Source organism: Microcebus murinus, chromosome 4, assembly GCF_040939455.1.
Source record: "Microcebus murinus isolate Inina chromosome 4, M.murinus_Inina_mat1.0, whole genome shotgun sequence".
NCBI lineage: Eukaryota > Metazoa > Chordata > Mammalia > Primates > Cheirogaleidae > Microcebus > Microcebus murinus.
The window spans coordinates 113,698,665-113,712,816 of NC_134107.1; positions in this window are offsets into that span (position 1 = coordinate 113,698,665).

Here is a 14,152-nt window from a genome sequence, read left to right on the forward strand (position 1 = left end):
TCTGGTTTGGGTTGGCTTAAGTTTCTCTGTGTGTATATTGTTTATATATAATTATATATGTGGTAATTATCTTTTAAAATCATTTGATGCCCATGTCAACTCTGTGGTGGGTATTATAATTCTCCTTTCTTGGAGGAAAACTAAGGCTAAGAGAGGCAAAATAGTCTGTATGGGAAGCTGGGGTTCCCACTCCTGTTGGTCTGGCCTATTAAAGTGTGTGTTCCTCCTCCTGTTTATCCAATTGAGGAAACCTAGTTAACCACTTCGGTGCGGCGCTCACTGGCTGTGAAACCTTGCCCACAGCTGGCACTCATAGCCCGCATGATAGTTTGTGCTGAGGATTGATGATGAATCCATTTTGCTCTTATGTGATGAAGTCAAAGCTTGAAAACACTGAAAACTTGTTTTACTTTACAGGCAGCTTTACTTGTAATGTAAATCAGAATAGGTAGCATATACATATATGTTTTTATTATGTTATTTTCAAATGTTCATAATTTTATTTTGTTAAATGAAAAATTATAAAAGTCATATCAGAGCTGTCAGCTAAAATCGACTCTCGGCTGTGCGCCTTCATATCACGGCTGGCTGCTAAAGTCACTGTGTGTGTTCATCTGTGGCTGACTATAGTCGACACTCGTACCGAAGTAGTTAACAAGGAATACTTACCTGAGCGGTTATTTAGAGCAAATCAAATCACACATTTCTTTTCATAATTTAGATATAATTTAGACCAACAAATCATTTCTTTAAGAGATAAAATAAATCTGTATCCTTCAGTGAGAGAACTGAAGCATTTGATCATGCTTTGGATACACCTTGTCTTCCCTGAATACTCCTCCTCTCCCTCCCAAGCCCCTCACTGTCACATTATCTGAGATTTTGCACTAAATGAATATGGGTCTACAATCCCCTGCATGTCTAAAGTTTTTATGCCAATTGTTTGAAAGGTGTTTAAGAATCAGGATTGCTTGTCTAAGGCTATACCATCTTGAATGTGCCTGATCTCATCTGATCACATCTGATCTTGAAGCTAAGCAAGGTTGGGCCTGGTTAGTACTTGAATGGGAGAGTCAGGTTTGCTGCTACTGAAGGGATAACTTCTGTCATCCTAGTCAATAGTGAATGACTCAGCCTCTGAACAGCTTACAGCCTCGTTAGGTGGACCATGCTGTGAAATGTTCTAAAAGGAATTTAGTTCTATAGCTGTGAGGCTCAGAATGGACTTCTCGGCTGAAGAGAGATGTTTTTAACTCACCTGTAACATATTTGAAAAGAGAACTACTAACTACTATTAAAAGAAACTTCTTTTAGCCAAGTTTAATAAATTGAGACTTAGGCTTGGGTTGTGTCTACAGAAATAGTCCCAAAATAACTTAGTCAAGAGATACGGGAAAGAACAAGTGGAATTAATCAATGAGCTGTCAGAGGGAAGAGAAGTGGATGAGAGAAGAATAAAACATATTGGAGTGTTGGCAACCTTTAAGATGCCTTCCCTTTGAATAGGTGCTGTGGTTTCCTCAATACAATGTCTTTGCTTATGTTTATATAAGTAAAATTGAATTGTTGAAAATTTGATTACCAACTCTCTTCTTTATTTTCTATGCCTCCAATTTGTCACAGCTGTGAACTAATGAGTATATTCTTCTTAGATTCCCTATTCTGTGACTGTCTCACCTTTTGGAACAATCTGATATGTATATATTTTGGGTTCCTTGTGCTGGACCTGTTTCCAAATGATAATTGAATATGGGGTTTCCAACTCCACTCTTATCAGACATATTGAAACTCTGAAGTAAGCTTTTCCTCTTCTTCACTGGAATGGTCTCCCCCTTCATCCGCCCTGTGCTATAGGATATGGCTGAGTCAGGGACTCCAACACATGTGGGTGTGTCATGCACTTGCATGCCTATAAAGTAAAGCTATCTTATCTTCCCTTGATACTAGAGTCACCTCTTCCATATACACATTTCTTGATTGAGGCCTTGGGTTGACTTTTGAATAGGAAGAGGAAGCAGAACACCCACTCTCCTAGAGGCAGGACCTCCCAAAATATAAATGAACAGTTCCTTTTACAGCTCAGGACATACTTCACAGAGTAAGAGACCAGGAAAGAAACTGCAGTTTCATCTCCACCCCACACCCTGTCCAGTTCACTATTACTAAGTCCTTCCAGGAACTTGATTGCCTGCCTCATCACTCTTTGCCTCTACAGCTTTCTCCAACATATATGGACTGGCTTCTGTTCCTCCTGCTCTCAGGAGCCTTCCTGGTTTCATGCTGGTCTCCCATGGATGGTGAGTCCCATGACAGAGAGGCAAAGGGAGTGGGGTGATGGGGTCAGGGAGTAATGTTCTAAAAGTCCTGATCTGGAGAAGCAGGAGATACAAGGACAGTGCTTGTTGGGTCTAGGTCCCTGAGCCTCTGGCTGGTGCTTCTTGGGGACCCTGCTGTTGCAGCTGTCCACCCAACTCTAACTCTAGTAAAATTGTGAGGAGGGAAGCTTTAGGGGAAGAGGTGATAAGGAATCCCAGGGGGTCTATGTATGGGCAAATTAGAGAGCAATAGCATTTCTTGTCTCAACCAAGGCCCAGGTCTTGGTAAATAACTCAGAAGGGAGATCCTCTTCTTTCTTTTTCCCCACTGGATCCTGGGTCTTCTCTCTCAGCCAAACTTGCCCGGTGTTACCAGCAATTAAATGTCTGTCTCAGTGTCCTCTTCACAAAACAGAGCTACAGGCAGATCCTGAAAAGAGGAAAGCAGAGGACTTCCTGATAGTGCCATACTCCTAAGACAAGATTCCCTGGTAGACCTAGACTCTGCAGAGAGAGATCCGCCTAGAAGGGAAGGTCCTTAGAAGTCCCCAGAAGTCTGGCTAGGGAAGTCTGAAAAGTCCAGGGTCCCAGCCTCAAGGCAGACACCTGCATCAGTGGCCCTTCTTTCTTCTCCCAACTATTTGTCATCCCCTGGTCTCACACTATGGTTCTCACATAAGATGTAGATCCTACAAGGAAATCTACACTTTGCACCTCCTGTGATGAATTTGTTGACAAGATCTGCAGAAGGAATTCGGGTTTCTGTCAATCCAAATATCCAGACTTTGCATGCCAGACCAAAGAAGTGTATACTCAACATTTCACTGGAGGTGAGGTAGGGGCAGAATAAAGGGGAGGGATGGAAGGTTGACTTTTATGACTTCACTGGGGGAAAAAAGAATAGATCTGTACTCAGAATTCTCTGGTGCCAACAGCTCTGGCCTTAATTCAGCTGATGGTCTAGGATATGTTACTTCTCTGAGTTCAAATTTCTTATCTGTACAATGATTGGGTTTTAATAAGTGACCACCAAATTCCCATACATCTCTGATACTCAATAACTTAGTCCCTAATATAGTATGGCCATTACAGCTCCTTTGCTATAAATGTCTGTTTGTGCTGTGGGCAGGGTGAGTTGCACTAGGAGAAGACAACTCCTTTTGTGGAAGGGTCTTTAAGTCTCAGGCTCTACCTGGGGGTACAGAAAGGAAGAGAGAGAATGCTTAGTGACATTCCGTGCCCCATCGCACATCTAACCTGGGATCTATGTTATTTTCTTACTCTCTTCAGAATACCTGTACCAATATTCCATCCTGGGCTGCCCAAAAAGATGTGTGGAATATGTACGCATCACCAAGTGGCAGAAAAATATATTCTTCTGTTGTAATGAAAGCTATTGCAATAGCTTGTCAGTAAAAGACAACGTTCCATTCAGTCCTATCTCACTAAAGAATTTTATTTGAAATACTCAGTTGGTTTGCAGAAACTTCTTTCTGAATGCATCCTGCTTATTCCTTCATGAAATACATCAAAATCCAGAAATACCTTCGCTCTCAACCTCCACCCACATTGTCTTTAGAGAGCCAAGAGGCCCAAGAGAAATGAGCCGTGTATAAAGACGGAAGGTGGTAGAACTTTGAAATGCCATCAGGGCCTGAGTCAGACCAACCACGCCCAGTGTCTGGTTTTGCTGTTCTGGCTGGGGGCCAAACCCCAAGTCCAACTAAGGGTGGGAAAGGGCATCAGGCTGTGCTGAGACACCTGAAATACCCCAAATGTGTTGCAATAACAACTCTAATGAATAACATAAACATACACAGGGTACTCATGTGCTGTTTTTATAATGGACCAGATAAGAAGAAAGGGATACCAAGCAGAGAATGATCTGTCAAAGGTCCTCAAGTCATTTCCTCAAATGTTAGCATCCTAGATCTTGTTAGGCTCTTTACACTCTTAGTCTGGGGAGGTTCTGGAAACAGGGTGCTCTTACAGGGAGGGCCTGCCTTTTGACAAGGGGATTTTCTGTCTTCTTGGGGATGGTTAGGATGGAGAGGTATGAAGAGGGCAGTGGGAAGGAAAAATTTCTGGTCATTGTAGAACCTAAGTATTAAAGGACACAAATTCTGGAAAAGATTGCTTGTATCTGAATCCCACCACTTCTTACTAGCCCTAGTGACATCGGGCAACTTACTTAGCTCCTTTATACCAGAGCCACTTCCTACTTTACACTGATGATGTGAGGACTACATGAGTTTGTATCTATTAGGAACATATTAAACATATTTCTCATCAACTGTGTGCCAAATACTGGGTCATCCACTTTACAAATCATCTCATAAACTCTCCAATGCAATGAGGATTATTATTTACATTTTTGCAGAGAAAGAAGTTGTGGGTCAGGGAGGTTAATTGACTTTGTAGAGTGCACAGAGCAGGTAATGCCAGAGCTGGATGCAGAGGCAGAGGCATCTGCCTGCACTCATCCCATGCTTGCCTGGACATGAGGACCCTATAAGGGTTCCCAAGGGATCCCCACCCTTGCCAGCATGACTATGGTCAGTCCTGCTTTTCTCACCTTCACCTCTTTTCAGCCAATGGCCCTGCTCTCTTAACTGTGGCTCAGAGCTCCCTCTCCACTCTATTCAGGACTCTGCCATCAAACTCTCCATTCTTGATCTCATCCCTGTGTTTTGTTAACTTTGTGGCTCATTGAGGTAGGAGAGTCAAGTGGTCGAGAGCACAAGTTTTGGAGTCAAATAGACTCACATAGACAGCAGGACTCTGACACTTATAGGACTGCAAAACTCTGGGAAAGACCATCCTGATTCCAAGTTTCTTCTTCTGTAAACTAAAGATAAATATACCTACTTTGATGGTCATTGTGATAATTAAAAGAGATGGCATATATATAATGAAACACCTGGCACAGTGGACTCAATGACAATAAACGGAAGCTATTACTACTCTTCCTACTTGCTAGGTACTTTGTATAGTGTATCTGCTTTGATTTTGTGATAGTCAAATTTACAGGTAAGGAATCTGGGCTTATGAGGTTAAAACACCCAATGTCACACAGTATTATTGACGTATCACTAAACCAAGATAAAAGGTAAGATAAAAACCAGTGCTCTCTACTCCAAAGGCTGTCTCCTTGTCCAGGTTTCTTGCCCAGGCTCTGCCCTGGGTTCCAGCAGGTAGCATGAGATGATTCAACCACAAGGCAGCCAGGAGCTGGAGCAGGGGACACATGCTTCAGATCCAGGTAGGTGTGGGCTATAATTGTGGCTCATCACTTCACTTAGCCACATGTGACTTTTGGAATATTATGGAAGTTTTTGAGCCTTCATTTCCTCCTCTGTAAACTGGGACTGACAAAAACTTCCTCACTTGGCTGTTATGAAAGTTAAATGACAACATATAAAAAGCACTTTGTGTAGTGATTGGCACATATTAACTGCTCAATAGGAAATAATTACTATAGTAATAATTTACCTCCTAAATCAAAGAGGATCAACATTTCAATAACAGAAATTCAAGGCTATGCTAGTTTTTTAAAAATAATATAAAATATACATAACATAAAATTACTTCTTTAACCATTTTAAGTGTACAATTCAGTGTCATTGAGTGCACTCACAGTGTTGTGCAATCACCCTATCCATTTCCAGAACTTTTTCATCATCCCAAACAGAAACTCTGTATTCAAAGTTTCAGGGGGCTGAAAATGGTGGATTAGTAGTGACCACCTGGTTCTCTGCTCCAAGAGTAGGAGGTAAAGAATGCAGACAGCTACACATGAGTGGATCACTCTCCCACAGGAACAGCATTGCGAATCTGCAGAGAAGCAGTGCAGGACAAGAAGTGCTGGGAAAAAAATAATGAATTGGAGAATCCACCACAAAGTCTGTAGAGTGCAAGATATACAATAGTGAATAGAGTGTGGGATGGCTGCACCCTCAGCTGGGTGGGACAGTGTGATATGACCCATAGGAGGACGACTCTTCCTCCACTCACCTCCACATCCACTCAGGCAGGGAAGTGCCAGAAGTCAGTGTGAAGTTGTGGCATGGGATGACAGGCAGCATGGAGAAGAGACAAAAGCAGGAAACATTTTGAACTCTCCAGTGCTCTGTGCTAGATACACACTGGGTGTGGTGTGGTGGGGGACTGGTCTGAGTGGACACTTCCCAGATCCACAGGAGGGAGTCTGGAGACAGGCACCTTGACTCAGGCGGTCTCCAGGACCAGAACAAGGGAGGTGATAGTGGAAAGGGAGGCTCTGCCCTTGGAAACCACCAAAGATTTGGCTGTCACAGGGTGGAACAGAGGGTACATATCCCCCACTGGATTGACAAGAAATAGTGCATCAGGGAAGCAGTGGAGACAGCAGCAGCTTGTTGAGACAGCCTGCAAACCCCAGCACCCACTGCCCCCAAGCAGTCACCTCCAGTGTTGGCTCTCTGTAGGTGGGAAGCCATCATTTTGGGAGTTCATAGCCTAAAAATGCTGTGGCACATTGCCGATATGAGAACTTCCCCTTCTTCAGTCCAGCAGTGCAAGCCCAGGCAATGGACCCAGGCGGCGCTACTGCCTCCATCCAGCAGAGCAGGCTCCACTCTTGGAGGAGCAGAGTAATGAGAGAAGTCACTTTCTGGGCTTGTATGTGCAGCGGTCTCAGGCAATGCCCCTCCCCAGCCCAGCAGGGCAGACTCCACCCTTGGAGGCATGGAGAAAGGAGAAAAGTCGGTTTCTCTGTGCAATTGGTGTGAATCTGGGGGACTTTGGAACTAAGCAAAAGGGGACAGACTGTTGATTCCATCCAACAGGTTGGTTTTGATCATCTGACAAGAACATAACACTAGGGCTCACCCTTGGTGACCAGGCCACTGCCAGCTTTGGGGCTTGTGGTCTGGGAAGGAAAATCTTGGCCAGAACCCTTAGCAATTGCACCAACTGAAACCCCCTAACAGAGATGCTTTGTAAGTGTGGTAAAAAGCCCTGAATAACATATTAGCAGCTCTCCCCTAGCAGCAGATCAAGCAACCACACAATTATACACCATCAGGCTTGTAGATATCTGTCACTCTTCTTACCCCACCTAAAGTGGTAACAGGGCTCAAGTAACCTTTGGGAGTGGCAAGACATTCCCCAAAGTGGGAGACACTTGTATACCCCATTTGAGGGTTTAGAGCCTAATACAAACGTATTGAAATACTTTTATTATTGACTCTTTCATGCAAACTGCAAGCAACAAAAGAGAGGGTAACATTACAACCCAACACAGTGCCTTCCATTGCAAACTAGTGGAGGGCAGTGGGGTCACATACACAAGAGTGATTCACCACCTGGGAGACTAAGCAATGGGTCCAAACTCACTAATCTCCTTTGGCAAGAGGTGAAGACAACAGGTCAGAGGTAACCCAAGAGGCTAAAACAACTCTAAGGATATAAAGGACCAGAGTGCATCTCCCCAACACTGTCAAGGAATGTCCCTACAGGGACTTGGAGTTAAGACAATATAAACCAGCCCCATCCCCCTACTGAGTTCTTGACAAAGTAGCCTGATGAGAAAGAATCAGTGAAAGAACACAGGATACATGAAAGATCAGAGGTAAGTCACTCCCAAAAGAAAATATTTGATCTCTATCAATAGAGACCAGCTTACACAATATGATTAAACTGACAAAGGAAGAATTCTGATTATGGATTGTAAGAAAACTCAATGGAATTGAAGAGAAAATAGAAACTCAACATAAAGAAGCCACAAGAAAAATACAGAAAATTAATGAAAAATTCTCTAAAGAAATTGAGACTAGGAGCAAGATGGTGGGCGAATAACATGGCCAGACAGAGTGTCTCTGCAGAAAAGACAGATTCTAGCAGAAATTAGAAAAAACAAGCAAGAAGATGAGCATACAGTGGACGAGGGCCGGAAGGAGGGTTACCTGAGACCCCGGGGGACTCCACGGGAGGAGGCTGCGGAGGAGAACTGGAAGCTGAGACCACTGGAGCAGCCCGGAGACCAGCGGCAAGGGTAGGTGGATTTGTTGTTTCCCCTCCCCTGCTGGCAGAGGTCCAGGAGTAGCTGCGGACTTGGGGAGGGTGGAAAGAAGCGAGGCCCGCTCCAGACTGCGGGTCTCAGACAGCCCCACCCCCACACCCAACTTTCTGCCTGTGTGGACCATTCCAGCCCCGCCCTGACAGCTTTCCCTGGAAGCAGAGGACAGAACTTTGACCCCTGCTAACGGCCTGAGGGCAGGCTTACCCAACCCAGCTCCGCCCAGAACAAGAGCTGATAAGAGGACACAAAATCAACAGCATAGCCATTTCCTCCAAGCAAACGCCACCTACTGACAGGGACGGCATCTTGCACAGCCTTTCCACAGCACCCACTGACTCAATATACAGGGAGTGGTCCAATCTGACCCACAGACACCACCTAACGCCTCAGAAACTAAACAAGGTGTGTGAAACCCAAACAATAACCTAAGGAAAGAAACAACAACTGATCGACATGGGAAAAATCAGCGAAAGAACTCAGGAAATACGAAGAACCAAACGGAAAACACACCCCCAAAGAGGAGCACTAGCCCCCTAGAAACGGACACCAACCAAAATCAGGCAACCAATATGACAGAAGAGGAATTTCGCAAGTGGATCATAAGAACACTCACCCAGCTGCAACAAAAACTCAATAACCAACACCAAGAAACCACAAAAAGCCTCCAGGATATGGGAAAAGAAATAGACACAATGAAGAAAAGTGTAACCGAACTCCTGGAAATGAAGAACCAATTCAAGGAACAACAAAATACAGTGCAAAGTCTCAAGAACAGGGTAGATCAAACAGAAGAAAGAATCTCAGAGCTTGAAGATAACACCCTCCAATTAAATAAATCAGTCACAGAAATAGAGCAGAGAAACAAGAGACAAGAGCAAAGCCTACAAGAGCTGTGGGATTATGTGAAGAAACCTAATGTGAGGGTCATAGGGTTACAAGAAGGGGAAGAAGACAAATCTCAAGGGTTGGACAAGCTGTTTGAAGATATAATAGAGGAAAATTTCCCAGGCCTTGCTCAAAATCTTGATATACAAGTTCAACAAGCTCAGAGGACCCCTGGAAGATTCAACGCAAACAGGAAGACTTCACAACATGCAATCATCAGACTGACCAAGTATCAACTAAAGAGGCCCTTCTAAGAGCTGTAAGACAAAAGAAGCAAGTAACATACAAGGGAAAGCCAATTTGAATAACATCAGACTTCTCTAATGAGACTTTACAAGCAAGGAGAGACTGGGGCCCCATTCTCACTCTTTTGAAACCAAACAATGCCCAGCCTAGAATATTATTCCCTGCAAAACTAAGCTTCGTATATGAAGGAGAAATAAAAACATTCTCAGACAAGCAAAATCTCATAGAATTCACCAAGACAAGACCAGCCCTACAAGAAGTACTTAAAACAGCGTTACGCACGGAACATCATAATAATAACCCATGAATATAAAAACAACCAAAACCCAAAGATATTAAAGGCCAGATATTACAATGGCTCAAGACAGAAATCATAGCAACAACATCCAACCCAACAGAATGATCAGTAATCTACCTTACCTATCAGTTCTCTCAATAAATGTGAATGGCTTAAACTCTCCACTCAAGAGACATAGGCTGGCTGAATGGATAAGAAAATACAGGCCAAGTATATGCTGTCTTCAGGAAACACATCTAACCTGCAAGGATGCATATAGACTAAAAATCAAAGGGTGGAGATCAATATTCCAAGCAAATAGAAGCCAAAAGAAGGCTGGTGTGGCAGTTCTAATTTCATACGATTTAGTTTTTAAACCAACAAAAGTAGTGAAAGACAAAGAGGGTCATTATATAATGGTGAAGGGCACACTTCAACAAGAAGAGATAACAATTTTAAGTATATATGCACCCAACTTAGGTGCACCCAGATTCATAAAGCAAACCTTACTGGAGCTAAGCAAATGGATTAATAGCAACTCCATAATCGCCGGATATTTCAACACTCCAATGACGGCACGAGACAGATCTTCCAAACAGAAAATTAATAAAGAAATAATGGACTTAAACAAAACTCTAGAACAATTGGGTCTGACTGACATCTACAGAACATTCTACCCAAAATCCACTGAATATACGTTCTTCTCATCAGCTCACGGGACATTCTCTAAGATTGATGTATCCTAGGACACTAAGAAAATCTCAAGAAATTTAAAAAAAAGAAATCACACCATGTACCTTCTCAGATCACAGTGGAATAAAACTAGAAATCAACCCTAACAGAAACTCACATTTCTACACAAAACGTGGAAATAAAACAACCTCCTACTAAATTTTTACTTCATAAATGAAGAAATCAAGACGGAAATAAAAAAATTCTATGAAGAAAACGACAATGGAGAGATAAGTTATCATCTCCTCTGGGACACAGCTAAAGCAGTTCTGAGAGGAAAATTTATCTCCATAAATGCCTATAATCAAAGACAAAAAGATCACAAATAAACATTCTAATGAAACGACTCAAAGAGCTGGAAAAAGAAGAACAGACCAACCCCAAACCCAGCAGAAGAAGTGAAATCAACAAGATCAAATCAGAACTAAACTAAATTGAAAACAGGGAAGCTATTCAGGAGATTAATAAAACAAAAAGTTGGTTCTTTGAAAAAATAAAAAGTTGACACATCCTTGGCTAAGCTAACGAAAAGCAGAAAAGAGAAATCTCTAATAAGCTCCATCAGGAATAAAAAAGGTGATATCACAACTGATCCCAAAGAGATACAAGATATAATTTATGAATACTACAAAAATCTTTATGCACACAAACTAGAAAATTTGTAGGAAATTGACAAATTTCTAGAAACACACAGCCTCCCTAGGCTCAACCAGGAAGAAATAGATTCCCTGAACAGACCAATCTCAAGAGCTGAAATCAAAACAGCAATTAAAAATCTCCCTAAAAAGAAAAGTCCCGGTCCCGATGGCTCACACCTGAATTTTACCACACTTACAAAGAAGAACTAGTACCTATCTTGCAGAAACTATTCCACAAATTCGAGAAGAATGGAAACCTCCCTGACACCTTTTATGAAGCGAATATTACTCTGATACCAAAACCAGGAAAGGATGCAACAAAAAAAGAAAACTACAGACCAATATCACTAATGAATATAGGTGCAAAAATTTTCAACAAAATCTTAGCTATCCGAATCCAGAGGCTTATCAAAAAAATAATCCATCACGACCAAGTGGGCTTCATCCCAGGTATGCAGGGATGGTTCAACATACGTAAATCTATAAACGCAGTTCACCACATAAACAGAAGCCAAAACAAAGACCACATGATTCTTTCAATAGATGCAGAAAATGCTTTTGACAAAATTCAACACCCTGTCATGATATGAACATTTAAGAAAATAGGCATAGAAGGGACATACCTAAAAATGATACAAGCTATATATGACCGACCCATTGTCAACATCATACTGAATGGGGAAAATTGAAATCATTACCACTTAGAACTGGAACCAGACAAGGCTGCCAACTCTCTCCAATTCTATACAACATAGTGCTGGAAGTCTTGGCTACAGCAATCAGACAGGAAAATGGAATTTAAGGTATCCAAATAGGGGCAGAAGAGATCAAACTTTCACTGTTTGCTGATGATATGATATTATATCTAGAAAACCCCAAAGATTCAACCAAGAAACTCCTGGAACTGATCAATGAATTTACTAAAGTCTCAGGATACAAAATCTATGCACAGAAATCAGAGGCATTCATATATGCCAACAACAATCTAATTGAGAACCAAATCAATGACTCAATTCCCTTCACAATAGCAACAAAGAAATTAAAGTACCTAGGAATATACTTATCCAAGGAGGTAAAAGACCTCTACAGGGAGAACTATGAAACGTTAGGGAAGGAAATAGCAGAAGATGTAAACAGATGGAAATCTATTCCATGCTCATGGATCTGCAAACTCAACATCATTAAAATGTCTATACAACTGAAACTGATCTACAGATGCAATGCAATACCTATTAAAATCCCATCAGCATTCTTCACTGATATAGAAAAAATAATTTTACACTTCATATGAAACCAAAGAAGACCCTGAATATGAAAAGCCATTTTAGGCATCACAAACACAATGGGAGGCATTACTATGCCAGATATGAAACTATACTACAAAGTTGCAGTAATTAAATCAATATGGTATTTGCACAAATATAGGAACATTGACCAGTGGAACAGATGTGAGAATCCTGATAGAAAACCATCCTCATATAGCCATCTAATCTTTGTCTTTTACTACTTTTGTTGGTTTAAAAACTAAATCGTATGAAATTAGAACTGCCACACCAGCCTTCTTTTGGCTTCTATTTGCTTGGAATATTGATCTCCACCCTTTGATTTTTAGTCTATATGCATCCTTGCAGGTTAGATGTGTTTCCTGAAGACAGCATATACTTGGCCTGTATTTTCTTATCCATTCAGCCAGCCTATGTCTCTTGAGTGGAGAGTTTAAGCCATTCACATTTATTGAGAGAACTGATAGGTAAGGTAGATTACTGATCATTCTGTTGGGTTGGATGTTGTTGCTATGATTTCTGTCTTGAGCCATTGTAATATCTGGCCTTTAATATCTTTGGGTTTTGGTTGTTTTTATATTCGTGGGTTATTATTATGATGTTCCGTGCATAACGCTGTTTAAATACTTCTTGTAGGGCTGGTCTTGTCTTGGTGAATTCTCTGAGGCTTTGCTTGTCTGGGAATGTCTTTATTTATCCTTCATATATGAAGCTTAGTTTTGTAGGGAATAAGATTCTAGGGTGGGCATTGTTTTGTTTCAGAAGAGTGAGAGTGGGCCCCAGTCTCTCCTTGCTTGTAAAGTCTCATTAGAGAAGTCTGGTGTTATTCAAATTGGCTTTCCCTTGTAGGTTACTTGCTTCTTTCTTCTTACAGCTCTTAGAAGGGTCTCTTCAGTTGATATTTTGGTCAGCTGATGACTGCATGCTGTGACATCTTCCTGTTTGCATTGAATCTCCCAGGGGTCCTCTGGGCTTCTTGAACTTGTATATCGATATTTTGAGCAAGGCCTGGGAAATTTTCCTCTATTATATCTTCAAAAAGCTTGTCCAACCCTTGAGTGTTGTCTTCTTCCCCTTCTGCTAACCCTATGACCCTCACGTTAGGTTTTTTCACATAATCCCACAGCTCTTGTAAGCTTTGCTCTTTTCTCTGGTTTCTCTGCTCTATCTCTGTGACTGATTTATTTAATTGGAAGGTGTTATCTTCAATCTCTGAAATTCTTTCTTCTGTTTGATCTACCCTGTTCTTGAGACTTTCTACAGTATTTTGTAATTCCCTAACTGATTCTTCATCTCCAGGATTTCGGTTAAAGTTTTCTTCACTGTGTCGATCTCTTTAGTGAACCTTTGTTCCATATCCTGGAGGCTTTTTGTGGTTTCTTTGTGTTGGTTATCGAGTTGTTGTTGCAGGTCAGTGAGTGTTCCTATGATCCACATTTGAAATTCCTCTTCTGTCATTTCAGTTGCCAGGTTTTGGTTGTTGTCTGTTTCTAAGGGGCTGGTGCTCCTCTTTGGGGGTGTGTTTTCCATTTGGTTCTTCATATTTCCCGAGTTCCTTCCCTGATTTCTTCCCATTTTGCTCAGTTGTTGTATCTTTCCTTTAGTTTTTCATTTGGGTATTCACACGTCTTTTTTAGTGTTTGAGCCAGTAGGTGGAGTTGCTCTCTGGTGGTTGCCGTCGCCGGGGTGGTGTCTGTAGGTCTCTCTACCTGCTA